Raw genomic sequence first — 24,184 nt, 5'->3', positions numbered from 1 at the left:
GTAAAAACTTCTCATATGCTAACTTTTTCTCCCTTACTACTCTCTTTACATCATCATTCCACCAATCGCTCCTCTTCCCTCCTGCACCCACTTTCCTGTAACCACAAACTTCTGCTGAACACTCTAACACTACATTTTTAAACCTACCCCATACCTCTTCGACCCCATTGCCTATGCTCTCATTAGCCCATCTATCCTCCAATAGCTGTTTATATCTTACCCTAACTGCCTCCTCTTTTAGTTTATAAACCTTCACCTCTCTCTTCCCTGATGCTTCTATTCTCCTTGTATCCCATCTACCTTTTACTCTCAGTGTAGCTACAACTAGAAAGTGATCTGATATATCTGTGGCCCCTCTATAAACATGTACATCCTGAAGTCTACTCAACAGTCTTTTATCTACCAATACATAATCCAACAAACTACTGTCATTTCGCCCTACATCATATCGTGTATACTTATTTATCCTCTTTTTCTTAAAATATGTATTACCTATAACTAAACCCCTTTCTATACAAAGTTCAATCAAAGGGCTCCCATTATCATTTACACCTGGCACCCCAAACTTACCTACCACACCCTCTCTAAAAGTTTCTCCTACTTTAGCATTCAAGTCCCCTACCACAATTACTCTCTCACTTGGTTCAAAGGCTCCTATACATTCACTTAACATCTCCCAAAATCTCTCTCTCTCCTCTGCATTCCTCTCTTCTCCAGGTGCATACACGCTTATTATGACCCACTTCTCGCATCCAACCTTTACTTTAATCCACATAATTCTTGAATTTACACATTCATATTCTCTTTTCTCCTTCCATAACTGATCATTTAACATTACTGCTACCCCTTCCTTTGCTCTAACTCTCTCAGATACTCCAGATTTAATCCCATTTATTTCCCCCCACTGAAACTCTCCTACCCCCTTCAGCTTTGTTTCGCTTAGGGCCAGGACATCCAACTTCTTTTCATTCATAACATCAGCAATCATCTGTTTCTTGTCATCCGCACTACATCCACGCACATTTAAGCAACCCAGTTTTATAAAGTTTTTCTTCTTCTCTTTTTTAGTAATTGTATACAGGAGAAGGGGTTACTAGCCCATTGCTCCCGGCATTTTAGTCGCCTCATACGACACGCATGGCTTACGGAGGAAAGATTCTTTTCCACTTCCCCATGGACAATAGAAGAAATAAAAAAGAACAAGAGCTATTTAGAAAAAGGAGAAAAACCTAGATGTATGTATATATATATATGCATGTGCGTGTCTGTGAAGTGTGACCAAAGTGTAAGTAGGAGTAGCAAGATATCCCTGTTATCTTAGCGTGTTTATGAGACAGAAAAAGAAACCAGCAATCCTACCATCATGCAAAACAGTTACAGGTTTTTGTTTCACAGTCATCTGGCAGGACGGTAGTACTTCCCTGGGTGGTTGCTGTCTACCAACCTACTATATATATATATATATATATATATACATATATATATATATATATATATATATATATACATATATACATACATATATACATACATATATACATACATATATACATACATATATACATACATATATACATACATATATACATACATATATACATACATATATACATACATATATACATACATATATACATACATATATACATACATATATACATACATATATACATACATATATACATACATATATATATATATACATATATACATACATATATATATATATACATATATACATACATATATATATATATACATATATACATACATATATATATATATACATATATACATACATATATATATATATACATACATATATATATATATACATACATATATATATATATACATACATATATATATATATATACATACATATATATATATATATATACATATATATATATACATACATATATATATATATACATACATATATATATACATACATATATATATATACATATATATATATATATATATATATATATATATATATGCGCATATATACATTTTTTTTTTTTTAACAAGTCGGCCGTCTCCCACCGAGGCAGGGTGACCCAAAAAAGAAAGAAAATCCCCAAAAAGAAAATACTTTCATCATCATTCAACACTTTCACTACACTCACACATTATCACTGCTTTTGCAGAGGTGCTCAGAATACAACAGCTTAGAAACATATATGTATAAAGATACACAACATATCCCTCCAAACTGCCAATATCCCAAACCCCTCCTTTAAAGTGCAGGCATTGTACTTCCCATTTCCAGGACTCAAGTCCGACTATATGAACATAACCGGTTTCCCTGAATCCCTTCACTAAATATTACCCTGCTCACACTCCAACAGATCGTCAGGTCCCAAGTATCATTTGCCTCCATTCACTCCTATCTAACACGCTCATGCACGCTTGCTGGAAGTCCAAGCCCCTAGCCCACAAAACCTCCTTTACCCCCTCTTTCCAACCCTTTCGAGGACGACCCCTACCCCTCCTTCCTTCCCCTATAGATTTATATGCTTTCCATGTCATTCTACTTGATCCATTCTCTCTAAATGACCAAACCACCTCAACAACCCCTCTTCTGCCCTCTGACTAATGCTTTTATTAACTCCACACCTTCTCCTAATTTCCACACTCCGAATTTTCTGCATAATATTTACACCACACATTGCCCTTAAACAGGACATCTCCACTGCCTCCAACCGTCTCCTCGCTGCTGCATTTACCACCCAAGCTTCACATCCATATAAGAGTGTTGGTACTACTATACTTTCATACATTCCCTTCTTTGCCTCCATAGATAACGTTTTTTAACTCCACATATACCTCAACGCACCACTCACCTTTTTTCCCTCATCAATTCTATGATTAACTTCATCCTTCATAAATCCATCCGCCGACATGTCAACTCCCAAGTATCTGAAAACATTCACTTCTTCCATACTCCTCCTCCCCAATTTGATATCCAATTTTTCTTTATCTAAATCATTTGATACCCTCATCACCTTACTCTTTTCTATGTTCACTTTCAACTTTCTACCTTTACACACATTCTCAAACTCATCCACTAACCTTTGCAATTTTTCTTTAGAATCTCCCATAAGCAAAGTATCATCAGCAAAAAGTAACTGTGTCAATTCCCATTTTGAATTTGATTCCCCATAATTTAATCCCACCCCTCTCCTGAACACCCTAGCATTTACTTCTTTTACAACCCCATCTATAAATATATTAAACAACCATGGTGACATTACACATCCCTGTCTAAGACCTACTTTTACCGGGAAGTATTCTCCCTCTCTTCTACACACCCTAACCTGAGCCTCACTATCCTCATAAAAGCTCTTTACAGCATTTAGTAACTTACCACCTATTCCATATACTTCCAACATCTGCCACATTGCTCCTTTATCCCCTCTATCATATGCCTTTTCTAAATCCATAAATGCAATAAAAACATCCCTACCTTTATGTAAATACTGTTCACATATATGCTTCAATGTAAACACTTGATCTACACATCCCCTACCCACTCTGAAGCCTCCTTGCTCATCCGCAATCCTACATTCTGTCTTACCTCTAATTCTTTCAATTATAACCATACCGTATACTTTTCCTGGTATACTCAGTAAACTTATTCCTCTATAATTTTTACAATCTCTTTTGTCCCTTTTCCCTTTATATAAAGGGACTATACATGCTCTCTGCCAATCCCTAGGTACCTTCCCCTCTTTCATACATTTATTAAACAAAAGTACCAACCACTCCAACACTATATCCCCCCCTGCTTTTAACATTTGTCATGATCCCATCAGTTCCAGCTGCTTTACCCCCTTTCATTCTACATAATGCCTCATGTACCTCCACCACACTTACATTCTGCTCTTCTTCACTCCTAAAAGATGGTATACCTCCCTGGCCAGTGCATGAAATTACCGCCTCCCTTTCTTCCTTAACATTTAAAAGTTCCTCAAAATATTCTCGCCATCTACCTAATACCTCCCTCTCCCCATCTACTAACTCCCCTACTCTGTTTGTAACTGACAAATCCATACTTTCCCTAGGCTTTCTTAGCTTGTTTAACCCTTTATCGGGGTGGGCCGAAATAATTCGGTATTGATTACGTGTTTTTGGCGCGTGTCATACTTCGCGCCCCGCGCAGCCAGCTTCCCGTTCTTTAGTTCCAACCAATCACAAGCCTTCCCTGAGTCTCTTCAGCTAAGTACAGTTCGCTTCTGCCGCCTTCCCATTGGTTGAGAGATCAAAATATAAACACTAGTGGCTTTGCTTCGAACACACGCGCATTTTTCCCTCCACCCTTGCTAATCTACTCTTGGATTATATATTCTACAATGTCGGTAAGTACTGATTGTTGTGTTTAGTGCTTACATGAATAGTTTAGGCATATTTTGATATATACCTAAAGTCCGTGTGAAGCATAATATGAGTGTAGCATGCAGTTGAAAAAAGTGCATGCATTTTAGTCCGAATTATTTCGGTATTGCGCGAGTTTCCGGGAATGTCCAATTTTAGTCAAATAAATATTTATAAAAAATTTTCAATTGCATATATGAACTCTGTAGTGGTCTGGATTTATACAGGAGGTTTCTATTGTCCTTCCAGTTCCATGAGAGGCTGTTTTATGGGGAGCAGTCGACCAGCAGGTCGAGGTATATCTGCGTTTCTGAAGACAGTGACTCAGAACCAGAGGTAGACGAACCAGAATTGCTGGATAGTGGTGATGAATACTTGCCAACGGATGCACAGGATGCAGAGATGTCAACTGATGATGAGGAAGAAAGGGAAGAAAGGCCAGCCAAAAAGCAGAAAGTAATGAGGAAAAAGAAAACTTTTAGGATTGAGGAATACCCGGATGAGGAAGAGATCCATGAGAATATTGCTCTTCAAGTTTCATCTGAGTGGACCGTAGATGACATTGAAAATGATCCTTTGCCGGCATATGAACATGAAAAGCCTCTTGCAATTAGGTCTCCATATGAGTATTTTCGTATGTTCGTTACTCCAGCCATGATAGATAACATAGCATATCAAACAAATTTGTATACAAGGCAACAAGACGTAAATAGTACTTTTTCAACAGATTCTGAAGAGATCATGAGGTTCATAGGTATTTTGTTGTTCATGGGTATTAATTCACTACCATCCCTCGAAGACTATTGGAAAGCTGGTTTTAGGAGCCAACAGGTTGCAGAGAGCATGGCGTCTAAGAGGTTTAGGTACCTTAGAAGTCATATTCATTTCAATGACAACACAAAAAAGGATAATGACAGATTCTACAAAGTAAGGCCTCTTTACACTGAACTAACTAATGCTTGCTTGAAAATTCCAGCTACACCCAAGCAATCTATTGATGAAGTCATGGTTGGTTTCAAGGGTAAAACTGCTGGAAACCTAAGGCAGTACATCAAAACAAAACCAGATAAGTGGGGTTTCAAACTTTTTTATCGTGCAAGTCAAGATGGACTCATACATGATATACTCATGTATCAAGGCACAACAACTTTTGACACACATCCCATACAGCTGCCACAGGAAGAATGTAAACTTCCAATAAGTACAAAGATTGTTCTGGTACTTGCACAAACTATGAACAAGACAAACACATCAGCAATCTATGCTGACAATTTCTTTTCAAGTATGCCTTTGGTCAAGCTACTAAGAGATAAGTATAACTGCAGATACACTGGAACAGTACGTGACAATAGATGTGGTAAGCCACATCTGGTGCCTATCAAACAAATGGAAAAAAACAGTGTGGCCAGGGGCAATTTTTGCTTCAACAACAATGATGGTGTCCTTGTTGTACGATGGAAGGACACCAAAGTTGTGACTTTAGTGACAACTGATATTGGGGTCGAGCCCATGAGTCTTGTTGAGAGATACAACAAGGGTACAAAGAGGAAAGAGAAAATATCGTGCCCTGCAGTCATCAAGAACTATAATGCAAACATGGGAGGTATTGACAAAAGCAACATGTTGGTGCATCTCTACAAAACACCAATGAAATCAAAACGTTGGTACATGCGGCTATTTGCCTATATTATTGATCTTGCTGTTGTGAATGCATGGGTGCTTTATTGCCGTGATTCTCGAGCAATAAAGCAAAAGTGTATGCAACTGAAGTATTTCAGGAATTCTATCTCTGAAATTGCAAGGTCTAAAGGACAAAACCTTAGAGGGAGCAGCCTAAGAACAACTCCAAGACCTTCACCAACTAATTCACCATGTACTTCCAATGGTGTTGGCATAGTGAAACCTGGGAGGGGAACACGTACAGAATTGCCTGATGACAGTGTTAGGAAAGACATGACTCTAATGCACTTTCCAATGGCAGGGCAAAGGCCGTTTACTTGCAAGTATTGCAGCACCTCGAAAAAAACGGTAACATCGTCATTCGTCTGTAGTGTATGCAAAGTAAATCTGTGCATAAAGACTGATAGAAATTGTTTCACAGACTTCCATCTTGCCAATTAGCAATATAGAATCATTGGTCTTCCAAATGAATCTCAGGAATATAGGGATTGAAACTTGCATCACTTTGCAATTTGGCATTGTTGATATTTGCTTCCTTTTTATATTTTTGTAAGTATTAAAAAATGTTTTGATAAAAGTTCCATTTATGTTTTTTATATTGTCTGTTTGTATATTAAATTTAAAAAATTGTTTTGGTGTGTTTCATTAACAATTGCAAGTTTGCAACATAGAATTTTTTAATCACTTTGTCGGGGGCGGCCTAATATTTTCGGTCTTCGGAGATTGGCAATTGCTCGAAAACTAACCATCAGAAATCAATTTATATGGGATCAGTGACCTTGTATTGAGTTACTCTATCCACCATAGGGAGTTCAGTTCGAATTTCAAATTTTCGGACCAATTGCGCGATGAAGGGTTAACTCACTCCAAAACTTTTTCTTATTTTCATTAAAATTTCTTGACAGTGCCTCTCCCACTCTTTCATCTGCTCTCCTTTTGCACTCTATCACCACTCTTTTCACCTTTCTTTTACTCTCCATATACTCTGCTCTTCTTATAACATTTCTGCTTTGTAAAAACCTCTCGTAAGCTACCTTTTTCTCTTTTATCACACCCTTTACTTCATCATTCCACCAATCACTCCTCTTTCCTCCTGCCCCCACCCTCCTATAACCACAAACTTCTGCCCCACATTCTAATACTGCATTTTTAAAACTATTCCAACCCTCTTCAACCCCCCCACTACTCATCTTTGCACTAGCCCACCTTTCTGCCAATAGTCGCTTATATCTCGCCCGAACTTCCTCCTCCCTTAGTTTATACACTTTCACCTCCCTCTTACTTGTTGTTGCCACCTTCCTCTTTTCCCATCTACCTCTTACTCTAACTGTAGCTACAACTAAATAATGATCTGATATATCAGTTGCCCCTCTATAAACATGTACATCCTGGAGCCTACCCATCAACCTTTTATCCACCAATACATAATCTAACAAACTACTTTCATTACGTGCTACATCGTACCTTGTATATTTATTTATCCTCTTTTTCATAAAATATGTATTACTTATTACCAAATTTCTTTCTACACATAGCTCAATTAAAGGCTCCCCATTTACATTTACCCCTGGCACCCCAAATTTACCTACTACTCCCTCTATAAAATTTTTACCCACTTTAGCATTGAAATCTCCAACCACCATTACTCTCACACTTGATTCAAAACTCCCCACGCATTCACTCAACATTTCCCAGAATCTCTCTCTCTCCTCTACACTTCTCTCTTCTCCAGGTGCATACACGCTTACTATAACCCACTTTTCACATCCAATCTTTATTTTACTCCACATAACCCTTGAATTTATACATTTGTAGTCCCTCTTTTCCTGCCATAGCTTATCCTTCAACATTATTGCTACTCCTTCTTTAGCTCTAACTCTATTTGAAACCCCTGACCTAATCCCATTTATTCCTCTCCACTGAAACTCTACCACCCCCTTCGGCTTTGTTTCAATTAAAGACAGGACATCCAGTTTCTTCTCATTCATAACATCCACAATCATCTCTTTCTTATCATTTGCACAACATCCACGCATATTCATCTATTCTTAATTTCACTAAATGAATGCTGAATATACTCAAAATAATTTTTCTTACCAGTGTCCTAATTGGCTACTCAGTCCCAAGCCTCATTTAATCTTTTAAAATAGGAAAATTCCTGATTTATTGGTAAAGTATATAGCACTAGCAAACAGTACCACTGATCAGTGAATGCACCGTGGAGGCAGTGCTCCTTGAAACCACCAAAAGGTAAGGCAAAGTAGCTGTTAATCCCTTTGCCTAATCCTTTCTCCTTGGTGACCTCTTCAGCCATGCCACCACTAGACAAGGAAAATATGGTGTTCCACTTAGTTTTCTCCACATCCTGGTTGCCCTTAATTGAATACTGCCCTCTTTACTCATATATATTCTTTTTATCATCCATTCATATATCTGCATCTCCAGATTATTTTCTTACAATCTCTCAACTGTATATGCTTGTTAGGACAATGATAAAAAATAAATATAATTCAATCTGAATTATTTTGCTAGAGGATTCTACTTCACTGAACTAAGCATGGGAAAGATACATCAAAATGAGTGTATTTCATAAAAATTAAGGCCGTGTATCTTGTTCTTAAGTTATAAAGACAAACCCACGATGCTATATGTTCTTTATAAAGCAATTAGGTTTGGCCAGAATTTATATTATAACAGCCATTTTGAATAATCACAGCTGTTCTTTTACTTTCTTGTTCATCTTCAATTTTCATTTGAAACCTTCCATCCTTCCCTTTTAAATTCAGTAGGAAATAAAGGTGAATGACTTCATATAAATTTTTAGCATGTATCTAACACTTCAAAAATTAAAAGAAATCTACTGTATAAAATAGTCAACTAGCAAGGTAACCAATTCCCACAATAGGCAGCAGCAGAAGTCAAGAGGAAACCCTGCTAATGGTTCTAGAGATCCTACCCAAGACCTGGTCTGTAACTAGGTCTCCTTAATTGGAAAACATTTTTTTTTTTTTTTAACACATCGGCCATTTCCCACCGAGGCAGGGTGACCCAAAAAGAAAGTCTCAATGTAATAACCCAAAAAGAAAGAAAAAAACTTTCATCATCATTCAACACTTTCACCATTACTGTTTTTAGATCACTTGCCTTTAGATTTACAATTTGTTATATATGCCAAACTGGTGTCTATATACCACCAAATATCAAGCTGGTAAGATGATGAAATACATGACCATTTTGCCATCATCATCAGTGAGAATTCCAAACACTAAGAGAAGAGAGTCTTCTTTATGCAACATGTGATGCCACTCCATACTGAAAATCTTTTCTTACTTTGTATTTCAAGGTCACATAAGGGATCAATGCAAGACAACTATTTCAATTCATGAACTTTCATCTCCACAGCGTAACAGCCATCTCCCTTTTACTTGTGGCTTAGTTGCAGAGGCTGCAAATTTACAAACAGCGTAAATTATAACTTCAATAGCAACATTGTATTATACAATTTAAGAATTTAAACAAATTCTTAAACATTAAAAAATATATTTTAATTCTAGACTATGTATTAGACGAATTATAGTTGTAACATGATTGAGCATAGTTTTAACTCGAATCCTACAGTTAACACAGGTATCCTACAGACCAATATAGGGACCTCAAGAGGATTATGTAGGGTCCCCGTGTTAAGCAGTCTTCTAAGTAGACAGAGTAATTGCTCTAATGAAGTGAGGAAGGTAGTCTCTTGGACAATAAAAGGAATAGAACTGGTATTTATTATATCTATGTTAACTCAATTTTATTTACGATTTTACAAGGTTTTACAAGTGGTTGGGTAATACACTGACTCTAAGATACTGTACCCCTAATGCTGAGTGAGGTGGTACATTTATTCATTAATATCAGTCTAGTGGGTGGGGTGGTACATCTACCCAGAAATACCAGTCATGAAGGAAAATACACTAAGTTCCCAAAACCTCTGCATTTACATTCACTTGTTTTGCATTTGTCACTGAAGGGAAACATGAATATTTCCTTTTCTAGCTAATTCATCATAATTATCAGCTAGTGAGGTAGCATATACATACTCAATAATATCAGTTATGACAGACATGGAGAGATCTGCCAATATGTGAAAACCCCACACAGGACTAAGCCTTTATTAAAGACACCCTACCACTCAAGATGGGACTCATCAAGTTAATAGAAAAATCATCAAAACACACACTTATATATCCAGTCACAGTGGCGAGAGGGGAGAGAAGGAACTGACTGGGCTTAGTTGTTTTATTTTCACCAGTCTGATTCCAAACAGTAGTACCACAATTCCACACAAGGTGATGTAATGTTAAATGCCCCTTCTGTCAAAACCCTATATTACAGAGTAAACATTTCCTTCCATATCTGTCCCTCTCTCTGATGTCTAATTATGCCCTGTTCAAAACTATAACAGGCATGTTGCTGTGGATTCTACTTGTATTGCATGGAGCAAGTATATTCATAGTTTTCAACCTTTGTGATTCTACTTGTATTGCATGGAGCAAGTATATTCATGATTTTCACCCTTTGTGATTCTACTTGTATTGCATGGAGCAAGTATATTCATGGTTTTCAACCTTCATGTTATGCTATTATGTATCATTAACAGGATGTTTATAACATCCCTCTCAAGAAGTGGTGTGGAACGTAGACACCAACACTCACCTCCCCATTACCGTGAGCAATTGTTCCGGATTACCCAAATTATTTTAGTTGTCTGGCAAGTGACCCCAATACTGCTTTTCTCAAGTGAGTAAAGAGTAGACTTGATCTAGAGGAACTTTGGATGGTTATGTAGAAAAAAAACAAAAAAAAAAAAACTCTCTTTCCAACAACATTATTCTGCATCTTGGAATTATTAAAAAATAACTAGCAATCTGGAAAGGAAACTTCATTTCAATAAGTCCCAGACCATTATCTAGTCATAGTTTTATCTTTATATTAGTCCAGGATAGACCAAAACATTTTCTGAAGTTTCCTCTCCGAATTGATTATTTTTTACACTGTCCCTATCTATCAACTTCTTATACTCCCTCAGAATGCCCTCTCTGAACAGATGAGACACCTGACTCTATAAATATGGAAAATACTGTATTGGAGGGCCAGGACCTAACACAGTCATAACAGCTTACTGGAGTGAAATACAGGAAGAAGTGCAAACCAATGAAAAACAGTTATGCTGATTGAACAGTTAAAGAACAGTGTGCCAACATCCATGGTCCATAACTCTCAAACTTCTACCAACATGATACAAGAAACACTGCCAAAATGTGAAAATCTCAGGCAGACAAAGGGATAAATTTCTGTAGGAGCTACCAGATCAGCCATACCATATTTCGTGGCTTATAAGACTTGTTTTAGTTTCAATGGCATGGCAACGGATGTAACTGGGAGAGCTACAGCCCACCCCACACCCCAAACTTATAGCTCCTGTCACTGACCTTCAGTGTATAGGACGCAGGGTTGCTTTTGGAGACATTTTATGGGGGGAAAATGTGTGTCTAATAAGCAGTGACATATGGTAACTACATAGGGCATAGGCTGCACAATGAATCAGCCTGGTTGAGTAGATTAGGAAATCAATGGAGAAGTTCAAACTTAGGTCAAGCTGAAGTAGAAGAGCTCCTAAACTAGTGATAGGTATTTCTTTCCTTTTTTCAAGGTTATCAACCAATTTTGCAGAAAATTTCCATTAAACAGTAATGCATCTGGGTTATCTTAAAAATTAATTCTGGAGAGAGAGAGAAAGAGAGAGAAAGAGAGAGAAAGAGAATTTTTTTTTTTTTTTTTTTTTTTTCAACAAGTCGGCCGTCTCCCACCGAGGCAGGGTGACCCAAAAAAGAAAGAAAATCCCCAAAAAGAAAATACTTTCATCATCATTCAACACTTTCACCACACTCGCACATTATCACTGTTTTTGCAGAGGTGCTCAGAATACAACAGTCTAGAAGCATAAACATATAAAGATACACAACATATCCCTCCAAACTGCCAATATCCCAAACCCCTCCTTTAAAGTGCAGGCATTGTACTTCCCATTTCCAGGACTCAAGTCCGACTATATGAAAATAACCGGTTTCCCTGAATCCCTTCACTAAATATTACCCTGCTCACACTCCAACAGATCGTCAGGTCCCAAGTACCATTCGTCTCCATTCACTCCTATCTAACACTCTCACGCACGCTTGCTGGAAGTCCAAGCCCCTTACCCACAAAACCTCCTTTACCCCCTCTCTCCAACCCTTTCGAGGACGACCCCTACCCCGCCTTCCTTCCCCTATAGATTTATATGCTTTCCATGTCATTCTACTGTGATCCATTCTCTCTAAATGACCAAACCACCTCAACAACCCCTCTTCTGCCCTCTGACTAATACTTTTATTAACTCCACACCTTCTCCTAATTTCCACACTCCGAATTTTCTGCATAATATTTACACCACACATTGCCCTTAAACAGGACATCTCCGCTGCCTCCAACCGTCTCCTCGCTGCTGCATTTACCACCCAAGCTTCACACCCATATAAGAGTGTTGGTACTACTATACTTTCATACATTCCCTTCTTTGCCTCCATAGATAACGTTTTTTGACTCCACATATACCTCAACGCACCACTCACCTTTTTTCCCTCATCAATTCTATGATTAACCTCATCCTTCATAAATCCATCCGCCGACACGTCAACTCCCAAGTATCTGAAAACATTCACTTCTTCCATACTCCTCCTCCCCAATTTGATATCCAATTTTTCTTTATCTAAATCATTTGACACCCTCATCACCTTACTCTTTTCTATGTTCACTTTCAACTTTCTACCTTTACACACATTCCCAAACTCATCCACTAACCTTTGCAATTTTTCTTTAGAATCTCCCATAAGCACAGTATCATCAGCAAAAAGTAACTGTGTCAATTCCCATTTTGAATTTGATTCCCCATAATTTAATCCCACCCCTCTCCCAAACACCCTAGCATTTACTTCCTTTACAACCCCATCTATAAATATATTAAACAACCATGGTGACATTACACATCCCTGTCTAAGACCTACTTTTACCGGGAAGTAGTCTCCCTCTCTTCTACACACCCTAACCTGAGCCTCACTATCCTCATAAAAACTCTTTACAGCATTTAATAACTTACCACCTATTCCATATACTTGCAACATCTGCCACATTGCTCCTCTATCCACTCTATCATATGCCTTTTCTAAATCCATAAATGCAATAAAAACTTCCCTATCTTTATCTAAATACTGTTCACATATATGCTTCAATGTAAACACCTGATCTACACATCCCCTACCCACTCTAAAACCTCCTTGCTCATCCGCAATCCTACATTCTGTCTTACCTCTAATTCTTTCAATTATAACCCTACCGTACACTTTTCCTGGTATACTCAGTAAGCTTATTCCTCTATAATTTTTACAGTCTCTTTTGTCCCCTTTCCCTTTATATAAAGGGACTATACATGCTCTCTGCCAATCCCTAGGTACCTTCCCCTCTTTCATACATTTATTAAACAAAAGTACCAACCACTCCAACACTATATCCCCCCCTGCTTTTAACATTTCTGTCATGATCCCATCAGTTCCAGCTGCTTTACCCCCTTTCATTTTACGTAATGCCTCACGTACCTCCCCCACACTTACATTCTGCTCTTCTTCACTCCTAAAAGATGGTATACCTCCCTGACCAGTGCATGAAATTACTGCCTCTGTTTCTTCCTTAACATTTAAAAGTTCCTCAAAATATTCTCGCCATCTTCCCAATACCTCCATCTCCCCATCTACTAACTCCCCTACTCTGTTTTTAACTGACAAATCCATATTTTCCCTAGGCTTTCTTAACTTGTTTAACTCACTCCAAAATTTTTTCTTATTTTCATTAAAATTTCTTGACAGTGCCTCTCCCACTCTATCATCTGCTCTCCTTTTGCACTCTCTCACCACTCTCTTTACCTTTCTTTTACTCTCCATATACTCTGCTCTTCTTATAACACTTCTGCTTTGTAAAAACCTCTCATAAGCTACCTTTTTCTCTTTTATCACACCCTTTACTTCATCATTCCACCAATCACTCCTCTTTCCTCCTGCCCCCACCCTCCTATAACCACAAACTTCTGCCCCACATTCTAATACTGCATTTTTAAAACTATTCCAACCCTCTTCAACCCCCCCACTACTCATCTTTGCACTAGCCCACCTTTCTGCCAATAGTCGCTTATATCTCACCCGAACTTCCTCCTCCCTTAGTTTATACACTTTCACCTCCCTCTTACTTGTTGTTGCCACCTTCCTCTTTTCCCATCTACCTCTTACTCTAACTGTAGCTACAACTAAATAATGATCCGATATATCAGTTGCCCCTCTATAAACATGTACATCCTGGAGCCTACTCATCAACCTTTTATCCACCAATACATAATCTAATAAACTACTTTCATTACGTGCTACATCATACCTTGTATATTTATTTATCCTCTTTTTCATAAAATATGTATTACTTATTACCAAATTTCTTTCTACACATAGCTCAATTAAAGGCTCCCCATTTACATTTACCCCTGGCACCCCAAATTTACCTACTACTCCCTCCATAACATTTTTACCCACTTTAGCATTAAAATCCCCAACCACCATTACTCTCACACTTGATTCAAAACTCCCCACGCATTCACTCAACATTTCCCAAAATCTCTCTCTCTCCTCTACACTTCTCTCTTCTCCAGGTGCATACACGCTTATTATAACCCACTTTTCACATCCAATCTTTATTTTACTCCACATAATCCTTGAATTAATACATTTATAGTCCCTCTTTTCCTGCCATAGCTTATCCTTCAACATTATTGCTACTCCTTCTTTAGCTCTAACTCTATTTGAAACCCCTGACCTAATCCCATTTATTCCTCTCCACTGAAACTCTCCCACCCCCTTCAGCTTTGTTTCACTTAAAGCCAGGACATCCAGCTTCTTCTCATTCATAACATCCACAATCATCTCTTTCTTATCATCTGCACAACATCCACGCACATTCAGACTTCCCACTTTGACAATTTTCTTCTTCTTATTCTTTTTAGTAATCTTTACAGGAAAAGGGGTTACTAGCCCATTGTTCCCGGCATTTTAGTTGACTTTTACAACACGCATGGCTTACGGAGGAAAGATTCTTATTCCACTTCCCCATGGATATAAAAGGAAAATTAATAAGACCAAGAACTATTAAGATAAAATCAAAGAAAACTCAGATGAGTGTGTATAAATAAATGTGTACATGTATGTGTAGTGTGACCTAAGTGTAAGTAGAAGTAGCAAGACATGCCTGTAATCTTGCATATTTATGAGACAGACAAAAGACATCAGCAATCCTACCATCATGTAAAACAATCACAGGCTTCGTTTTACACTCACTTGGCAGGACGGTAGTACCTCCCTGGGTGGTTGCTGTCTACCATTTTTTCAGAGTGGTCTATTTCAGTAACTAATCCACATTTCTGTAGGAATGATAACAAATTCCCACTACAGGCAGCACACTCCATCAATATTCAAAACACTAAACCTACTCACCATACAAAACATCCATACTTATTACTGCACCTATTACATACATAGAACACTTAACTCTGATATTAACCCTCCCCTCAAACATCTCCTTACCAACCTCAACAGAACACATGACCATAACACAAGGCACAGATCATTCTTTGATGTTCCTCGTGTCCATCTCACGCTATGCAAAAACTCAATGCACATAAAAGGCCCTAAAATCTGGAATTCATTACCTGTAAATATAAAAGAAACACTACCTGTTTATAAATTCAAGTCTCTTCTCAAAGATCACTTACTCACCCAAAACCAAATAAATACTGAATAACTGAACCTTATAAATTGTATATCTTAAATGTTTCTCACAATTATATCACATAAATGTTAAACCTACGACCCAATCTAACTTTGTTATTTTTTAAATACACTACCTAACAGAATACTCCATTCGACTGAATGTACAACAATGCATGCAACCATATGACCTGTCTTTGTAATACTCATTTGTGCTTTATAGTTATCTGTTTACAATAATGTTTTATCACTGATTTCATCATTGCTTAGTTAATCTTAAGTTAATTTTAAGCCAGCCCGTAATGCTATGCATACAAGTGGCTTTGGCATGCTGCTCTTACCTGTATTTTTTTGTACCTCTGTATGTATGCTCAAATTACTAAATAAATAAATAAATAAAAAAAATAAAAAAATAATAGACCCCAATTCTAATTACAGCACGTATCTCTTGAGATGTTCTTTGCCACATAGGTAAGACAAACAGCCTGCACTCTGAATTTTGATGTGTGCTTTCTTCTGGAAAGACAACTATGGAATGAGTGATGATGAATGGGTTTCCTTTTCTGAAGTATCCTACCTTGATGGGGAAACAACCAATGTTCTCTATAACACTGCACTTCTTATTTACATTTAGTGTAATTTCTCCAGTTCAATTCAGAGGTAATTAATAAAGGCGTGAGCGTGTTTGATAGGAGTGAATGGAGACAAATGGTTTTTAATACTTGACGTGTTGTTGGAGTGTGAGCAAAGTAACATTTATGAAGGGGTTCAGGGAAACCGGCAGGCCAGACTTGAGTCCTGGAGATGGGAAGTACAGTGCCTGCACTCTGAAGGAGGGGTGTTAATGTTGCAGTTTAAAAACTGAAGTGTAAAGCACCCTTCTGGCAAGACAGTGATGGAGTGAATGATGGTGAAAGTTTTTCTTTTTCGGGCCACCCTGCCTTGGTGGGAATCGGCCAGTGTGATAAAAAAAAAAAAAATAACTATTATTTTATAAGCAGATACAATAATCCAATCAATTCTTGTAACATATATTATTTAGAAGAATGGGTTTAAAAGGTTAAAACTGCATGAAAGAAATTTCACATTCAAAAATCATGCACTGCAAATGAAAATAGAAGCCGAATAAAATATGACAGAAAACTCTAAAATAAATGCACTCTCAAGGATTCCCCAAACTTGAGTTTTATTTTAATTGGCACCTAAATCCCATCTTCAGACTATTAATAAAGTATTCTTAAACATTTTTCCAATACATAATGATTCTATTACATGCTTCTGCCTTATGTAAATAGCCTGCCTCCTTTTCTCTGTCTAGTCAAATTAAACTCATTACCAATCTCCCTTGTACATTTCTTAGCTGGTTTCTTTACAAGGGATAAACCTCATCTTATTTCTTGCAATTATTTTTCAAGTTTATATCAATGATTCAATGAGTAGTGCAAATATTATGCAGAGAATTCAGAGTTTGGAGATTAGGAGGTGTCGAGTTAGGAAAAAGTATTATTCAAAGGGTTGAGTAGGGGTTGTAGAGGTGGTTTGGATATTTAAAGAACTGAAAAGAGTACATGTATATCATTCTGGGGTGGAGGAAAGGAGGGGTAGGAGTCATCCTAGGAAAGGTTGAAAGGGAGGGGGTAAAGGAGGTTTTGAGTGTTAGATTGAGAGGAGGCAAGTAATTTTTTTGATCTGACGTGTTGTTGGAGTGTGAGCAAGATAACAACTAAGAAGGGATTCAGGGAAACCGGTTACCCAGACTTCAAGTCCTGGAGGTAGGAAGTGCTGTACAGTGCCTGCATACTGAATGAGGGGTGAGAATGTTGCAGTTTACAGGGTCATCTGAAATGTTGTGTCAGCACCCTTCTGGCAAGACTGTGATTGAATGAGTGACAGTGACAGTGCTTTCTTCTTTTATCAGGTCACCTTATTAGCACTGCAGGTTTCTTTCCTGATAAGCAAACTCAATTGTTGGTTAGGCTTATATGCCTTAATACTGAAAGTCCACCATTCTGTCTACTAAATACTGTTTTCTAAATATGTGTAGGGTTTTCAATGTTATATGATCCACACATATTATTTCCTGTAGGGGTCATCCTAGAAAAGGATGGAGGGAGAAGGTAAAAGAGGTTTTGTGTGGACATATAGCAGGCATGTGTGTGTGTGTGTTAGACAGGAGTGAATGGAGACAAATGGTTTTTGGGACTTGACATGCTGTTCAGGTACGTGCAAGGTGATACGTATTTTGTGAAGGGATTCTGGGAAACTGGACTTCCTGGAGGTGGGAAGTACAATGCCTGCACTTTAAAGGAGGAGTTTGGGATACTGGCTGTCATATCTGGGCACGTCTGCAAAGGCAGTGATTGTGTGTGAATGATGGTGAAAGTGTTTTTTTCTTTCTTGGGTCACCCTTCCTTGGTGGGACATGGCTGACATGTTAAAAAAAATATGTTAATGAACAATAAAAACTTAAAATATATATCACACATACCTTACTAACAGCTAAAGATTTTGAAGCTAGAACAACATACAGTTCTGCTGCCAATATGAGCTGCAATGTATTAGCCTTTTCTGAATCTTATTACTGTAAATAACCCAAAACACTTATCAATCAAGACGTCTGAACTAACTGGGTATACAGCAGACTGTCGTTTAACATGATTTTGTATTACATGTTTTGGTTATAGAACAATTGAAGAATTGCGGCATATTTTTGCTTAACACTCTGTAAAATTAGTTTAACACGGTTGCGGGAGGGGAAAAATTTTTGAGAGCACGATAGCCCGTCAGGTGGGATGGTCTGTGGGTTACACTATTATGTAAAGTCAGTTAGTAAATGAGTCAAGTCAGTCAGTCAGTAAATCAGTCAGTCAAGTCAGTCAGTAAACAGTCAAGTCAGTCAGTAAACAGTCAAGTCAGTCAGTCAAGTCAGTCAGTCAAGTCAGTCAGTCAAGTCAGTCAAAGTCAGCCAGTCGAGTCAGCCAGCCAGTTCTTCTTAATTGTAAGAACTGATGTTTCATTAAGGCCGCTCTTAAGCTTATCTAATATGTACATGTATCTTGATTATCTTCGTAATTCCTAGACTTGAATGCTTAAACCTTTTCTTGTCACTTGCGGGAACACTTGTATGCTTGGCAGATTTAACAAATGGCAATGAAAATAAGAAAATATGTATGTAAATAAACACAGCAAGCTTCCCGAGTATCATTGTCCTACACGCGTATGAACCGAAGTGAAAGCTGGGAGGGTGGTGTGGGTGGGTGTAGGTGACTGAGGGAGACCTACCATCATCCCCCACCACCCTCAGCCACCCACATCACCCTCCTAGCCCTCAGTTTGGTTCATATGCGTGTAGGACGACAATACTTGGGAAGCTCGCTGTGTTTATTTACATACATAGGTAGTAGGTATAGGTAGTAGGTTGGTAGACAGCAACCACCCAGGGAAGTACTACCGTCCTGCCAGATGACTGTGAAACAAAAACCTGTAACTGTTTTGCATGATGGTAGGATTGCTGGTTTTCTTTTTCTGTCTCATAAACACGCTAGATAACAGGGATATCTTGCTACTCCTACTTACACTTTGGTCACACTTCACAGACACGCACATGCATATATATATATACATACATCTAGGTTTTTCTCCTTATTCTAAATAGCTCTTGTTCTTTTTTTATTTCTTCTATTGTCCATGGGGAAGTGGAAAAGAATCTTTCCTCCGTAAGCCATGCGTGTCGTATGAGGCGACTAAAATGCCGGGAGCAATGGGCTAGTAACCCCTTCTCCTGTATACATTTACTAAAAAAGAGAAGAAGAAAAACTTTATAAAACTGGGTTGTTTAAATGTGCGTGGATGTAGTGCGGATGACAAGAAACAGATGATTGCTGATGTTATGAATGAAAAGAAGTTGGATGTCCTGGCTCTAAGCGAAACAAAGCTGAAGGGGGTAGGAGAGTTTCAGTGGGGGGAAATAAATGGGATTAAATCTGGAGTATCTGAGAGAGTTAGAGCAAAGGAAGGGGTAGCAGTAATGTTAAATGATCAGTTATGGAAGGAGAAAAGAGAATATGAATGTGTAAATTCGAGAATTATGTGGATTAAAGTAAAGGTTGGATGCGAGAAGTGGGTCATAATAAGCGTGTATGCACCTGGAGAAGAGAGGAATGCAGAGGAGAGAGAGAGATTTTGGGAGATGTTAAGTGAATGTATAGGAGCCTTTGAACCAAGTGAGAGAGTAATTGTGGTAGGGGACCTGAATGCTAAAGTAGGAGAAACTTTTAGAGAGGGTGTGGTAGGTAAGTTTGGGGTGCCAGGTGTAAATGATAATGGGAGCCCTTTGATTGAACTTTGTATAGAAAGGGGTTTAGTTATAGGTAATACATATTTTAAGAAAAAGAGGATAAATAAGTATACACGATATGATGTAGGGCGAAATGACAGTAGTTTGTTGGATTATGTATTAGTAGATAAAAGACTGTTGAGTAGACTTCAGGATGTACATGTTTATCGAGGGGCCACAGATATATCAGATCACTTTCTAGTTGTAGCTACACTGAGAGTAAAAGGTAGATGGGATACAAGGAGAATAGAAGCATCAGGGAAGAGAGAGGTGAAGGTTTATAAACTAAAAGAGGAGGCAGTTAGGGTAAGATATAAACAGCTATTGGAGGATAGATGGGCTAATGAGAGCATAGACAATGGGGTCGAAGAGGAATGGGGTAGGTTTAAAAATGTAGTGTTAGAGTGTTCAGCAGAAGTTTGTGGTTACAGGAAAGTGGGTGCAGGAGGGAAGAGGAGCGATTGGTGGAATGATGATGTAAAGAGAGTAGTAAGGGAGAAAAAGTTAGCATATGAGAAGTTTTTACAAAGTAGAAGTGATGCAAGGAGGGAAGAGTATATGGAGAAAAAGAGAGAGGTTAAGAGAGTGGTGAAGCAATGTAAAAAGAGAGCAAATGAGAGAGTGGGTGAGCTGTTATCAACAAATTTTGTTGAAAATAAGAAAAAGTTTTGGAGTGAGATTAACAAGTTAAGGAAGCCTAGAGAACAAATGGATTTGTCAGTTAAAAATAGGAGAGGAGAGTTATTAAATGGAGAGTTAGAGGTATTGGGAAGATGGAGGGAATATTTTGAGGAATTGTTAAATGTTGATGAAGATAGGGAAGCTGTGATTTCGTGTATAGGGCAAGGAGGAATAACATCTTGTAGGAGTGAGGAAGAGCCAGTTGTGAGTGTGGGGGAAGTTCGTGAGGCAGTAGGTAAAATGAAAGGGGGTAAGGCAGCCGGGATTGATGGGATAAAGATAGAAATGTTAAAAGCAGGTGGGGATATAGTTTTGGAGTGGTTGGTGCAATTATTTAATAAATGTATGGAAGAGGGTAAGGTACCTAGGGATTGGCAGAGAGCATGCATAGTTCCTTTGTATAAAGGCAAAGGGGATAAAAGAGAGTGCAAAAATTATAGGGGGATAAGTCTGTTGAGTGTACCTGGTAAAGTGTATGGTAGAGTTATAATTGAAAGAATTAAGAGTAAGACGGAGAATAGGATAGCAGATGAACAAGGAGGCTTTAGGAAAGGTAGGGGGTGTGTGGACCAGGTGTTTACAGTGAAACATATAAGTGAACAGTATTTAGATAAGGCTAAAGAGGTCTTTGTGGCATTTATGGATTTGGAAAAGGCGTATGACAGGGTGGATAGGGGGGCAATGTGGCAGATGTTGCAAGTGTATGGTGTAGGAGGTAGGTTACTGAAAGCAGTGAAGAGTTTTTACGAGGATAGTGAGGCTCAAGTTAGAGTATGTAGAAAAGAGGGAAATTTTTTCCCAGTAAAAGTAGGCCTTAGACAAGGATGTGTGATGTCACCGTGGTTGTTTAATATATTTATAGATGGGGTTGTAAGAGAAGTAAATGCGAGGGTCTTGGCAAGAGGCGTGGAGTTAAAAGATAAAGAATCACACACAGGGTGGGAGTTGTCACAGCTGCTCTTTGCTGATGACACTGTGCTCTTGGGAGATTCTGAAGAGAAGCTGCAGAGATTGGTGGATGAATTTGGTAGGGTGTGCAAAAGAAGAAAATTAAAGGTGAATACAGGAAAGAGTAAGGTTATGAGGATAACAAAAAGATTAGGTGATGAAAGATTGAATATCAGATTGGAGGGAGAGAGTATGGAGGAGGTGAACGTATTCAGATATTTGGGAGTGGACGTGTCAGCGGATGGGTCTATGAAAGATGAGGTGAATCATAGAATTGATGAGGGAAAAAGAGTGAGTGGTGCACTTAGGAGTCTGTGGAGACAGAGAACTTTGTCCTTGGAGGCAAAGAGGGGAATGTATGAGAGTATAGTTTTACCAACGCTCTTATATGGGTGTGAAGCATGGGTGATGAATGTTGCAGCGAGGAGAAGGCTGGAGGCAGTGGAGATGTCATGTCTGAGGGCAATGTGTGGTGTGAATATAATGCAGAGAATTCGTAGTTTGGAAGTTAGGAGGAGGTGCGGGATTACCAAAACTGTTGTCCAGAGGGCTGAGGAAGGGTTGTTGAGGTGGTTCGGACATGTAGAGAGAATGGAGCGAAACAGAATAACTTCAAGAGTGTATCAGTCTGTAGTGGAAGGAAGGCGGGGTAGGGGTCGGCCTAGGAAGGGTTGGAGGGAGGGGGTAAAGGAGGTTTTGTGTGCGAGGGGCTTGGACTTCCAGCAGGCATGCGTGAGCGTGTTTGATAGGAGTGAATGGAGACAAATGGTTTTTAATACTTGACGTGCTGTTGGAGTGTGAGCAAAGTAACATTTATGAAGGGATTCAGGGAAACCGGCAGGCCGGACTTGAGTCCTGGAGATGGGAAGTACAGTGCCTGCACTCTGAAGGAGGGGTGTTAATGTTGCAGTTTAAAAACTGTAGTGTAAAGCACCCTTCTGGCAAGACAGTGATGGAGTGAATGATGGTGAAAGTTTTTCTTTTTCGGGCCACCCTGCCTTGGTGGGAATCGGCCAGTGTGATAATAATAAAAATAATAAAAAAAAATTTTCTTATATTCATTGCCAGTTGTTATATCTGATTTACTGACTTGACTGACTTACTGACTGGGCTTTTTCACTGAAGAGAGCAGTTGATGCCTTATAATGTACTGCAGGGTAAAATAGAACAGAAATCCATTACAGAATTTATGTACACTCCAGTACAACCATCGACTTCAGTACCAGAACCTCTACCATCCACCTCAGCCCAGTAGGACCACAACATAACTCTCCACTCTCTTCACAACCATCCACAAACACTATTATTTCTGTTGCATTTGAAGTCTTAAGCAGTAAAAACAACATAATACATCACGACAATGAACTACAATTACATATTCCTTTTACAGTGGACCCCCGCATAACGATCACCTACGAATGCGACCAATTATGTAAGTGCGTTTGTACGTGTATGTTTGGGGGTCTGAAATGGACTAATCTACTTCACAATATTCCTTATGGGAACAAATTCGGTCAGTACTGGCACCTGAACATACTTCTGGAGTGAAAAAATATCGTTAACCGGGGGTCCACTGTATTTTTGTAAGATCTGGAGGTCTAAAAAAGAGTTGTTTGGCTTTTCAGGGGCGCCCAAAAATGTAAGCCTATTTTTCCAATAAGTTCTTCAGTTTGTCTAACAAGGTTTCGTCTAACACGGCACTTTCAGAAACGTAACTACCATGTTAAACGACGGTCTACTGTACAAAATAGTCAACTAGCAAGGGAACCAATTCCCGCAATAGGCAGCAGCAGCAGTCAAGAGGAATCTGGAAGTATCACCCCTCCACTCAATAGTAACAGTAAGTGCCAATATCTCACATATCCCTGCTAATGTTTCTAGGGATCCTACCCAAGACCTGGTCTGTAACTAGTTCTCCTTAACCCTTTCAGGGTCAAGAGGCCCTCTCCTAAACTTGCTCTCAGAGTCGAAAATTTTTCGAAAAAAAAAAAAAAAAACTCTTATGAAGACAGAGAATCTTTTCCGATAATAATGACACCAAAAGTATGAAATTTGATGGAAAACTTATGGAATTATGCTCTCAGGAAGTTAGCAGTCTTGACAATGTTTAAGCATTGGCGATTTCACCAACTTTGAGCCCTATTTGCGGCCAATTCCAGTGTACTAGTCGACAAAAATCATAACTTTTTTGCTAGAACTCCATTTTTTTCTATCGAATGAGTACAAGAAACCACCCATTTACTGATTTCAACTATCCAATAAAGTGCTCAGAAATCAG

The sequence above is a fragment of the Cherax quadricarinatus genome, chromosome 59 (assembly GCF_038502225.1).
Source record: "Cherax quadricarinatus isolate ZL_2023a chromosome 59, ASM3850222v1, whole genome shotgun sequence".
Taxonomy (NCBI): Eukaryota; Metazoa; Arthropoda; class Malacostraca; order Decapoda; family Parastacidae; genus Cherax; species Cherax quadricarinatus.
The sequence above is the reverse complement of the archived record's forward strand: the minus strand, read 5'-3'. Positions refer to the sequence as shown.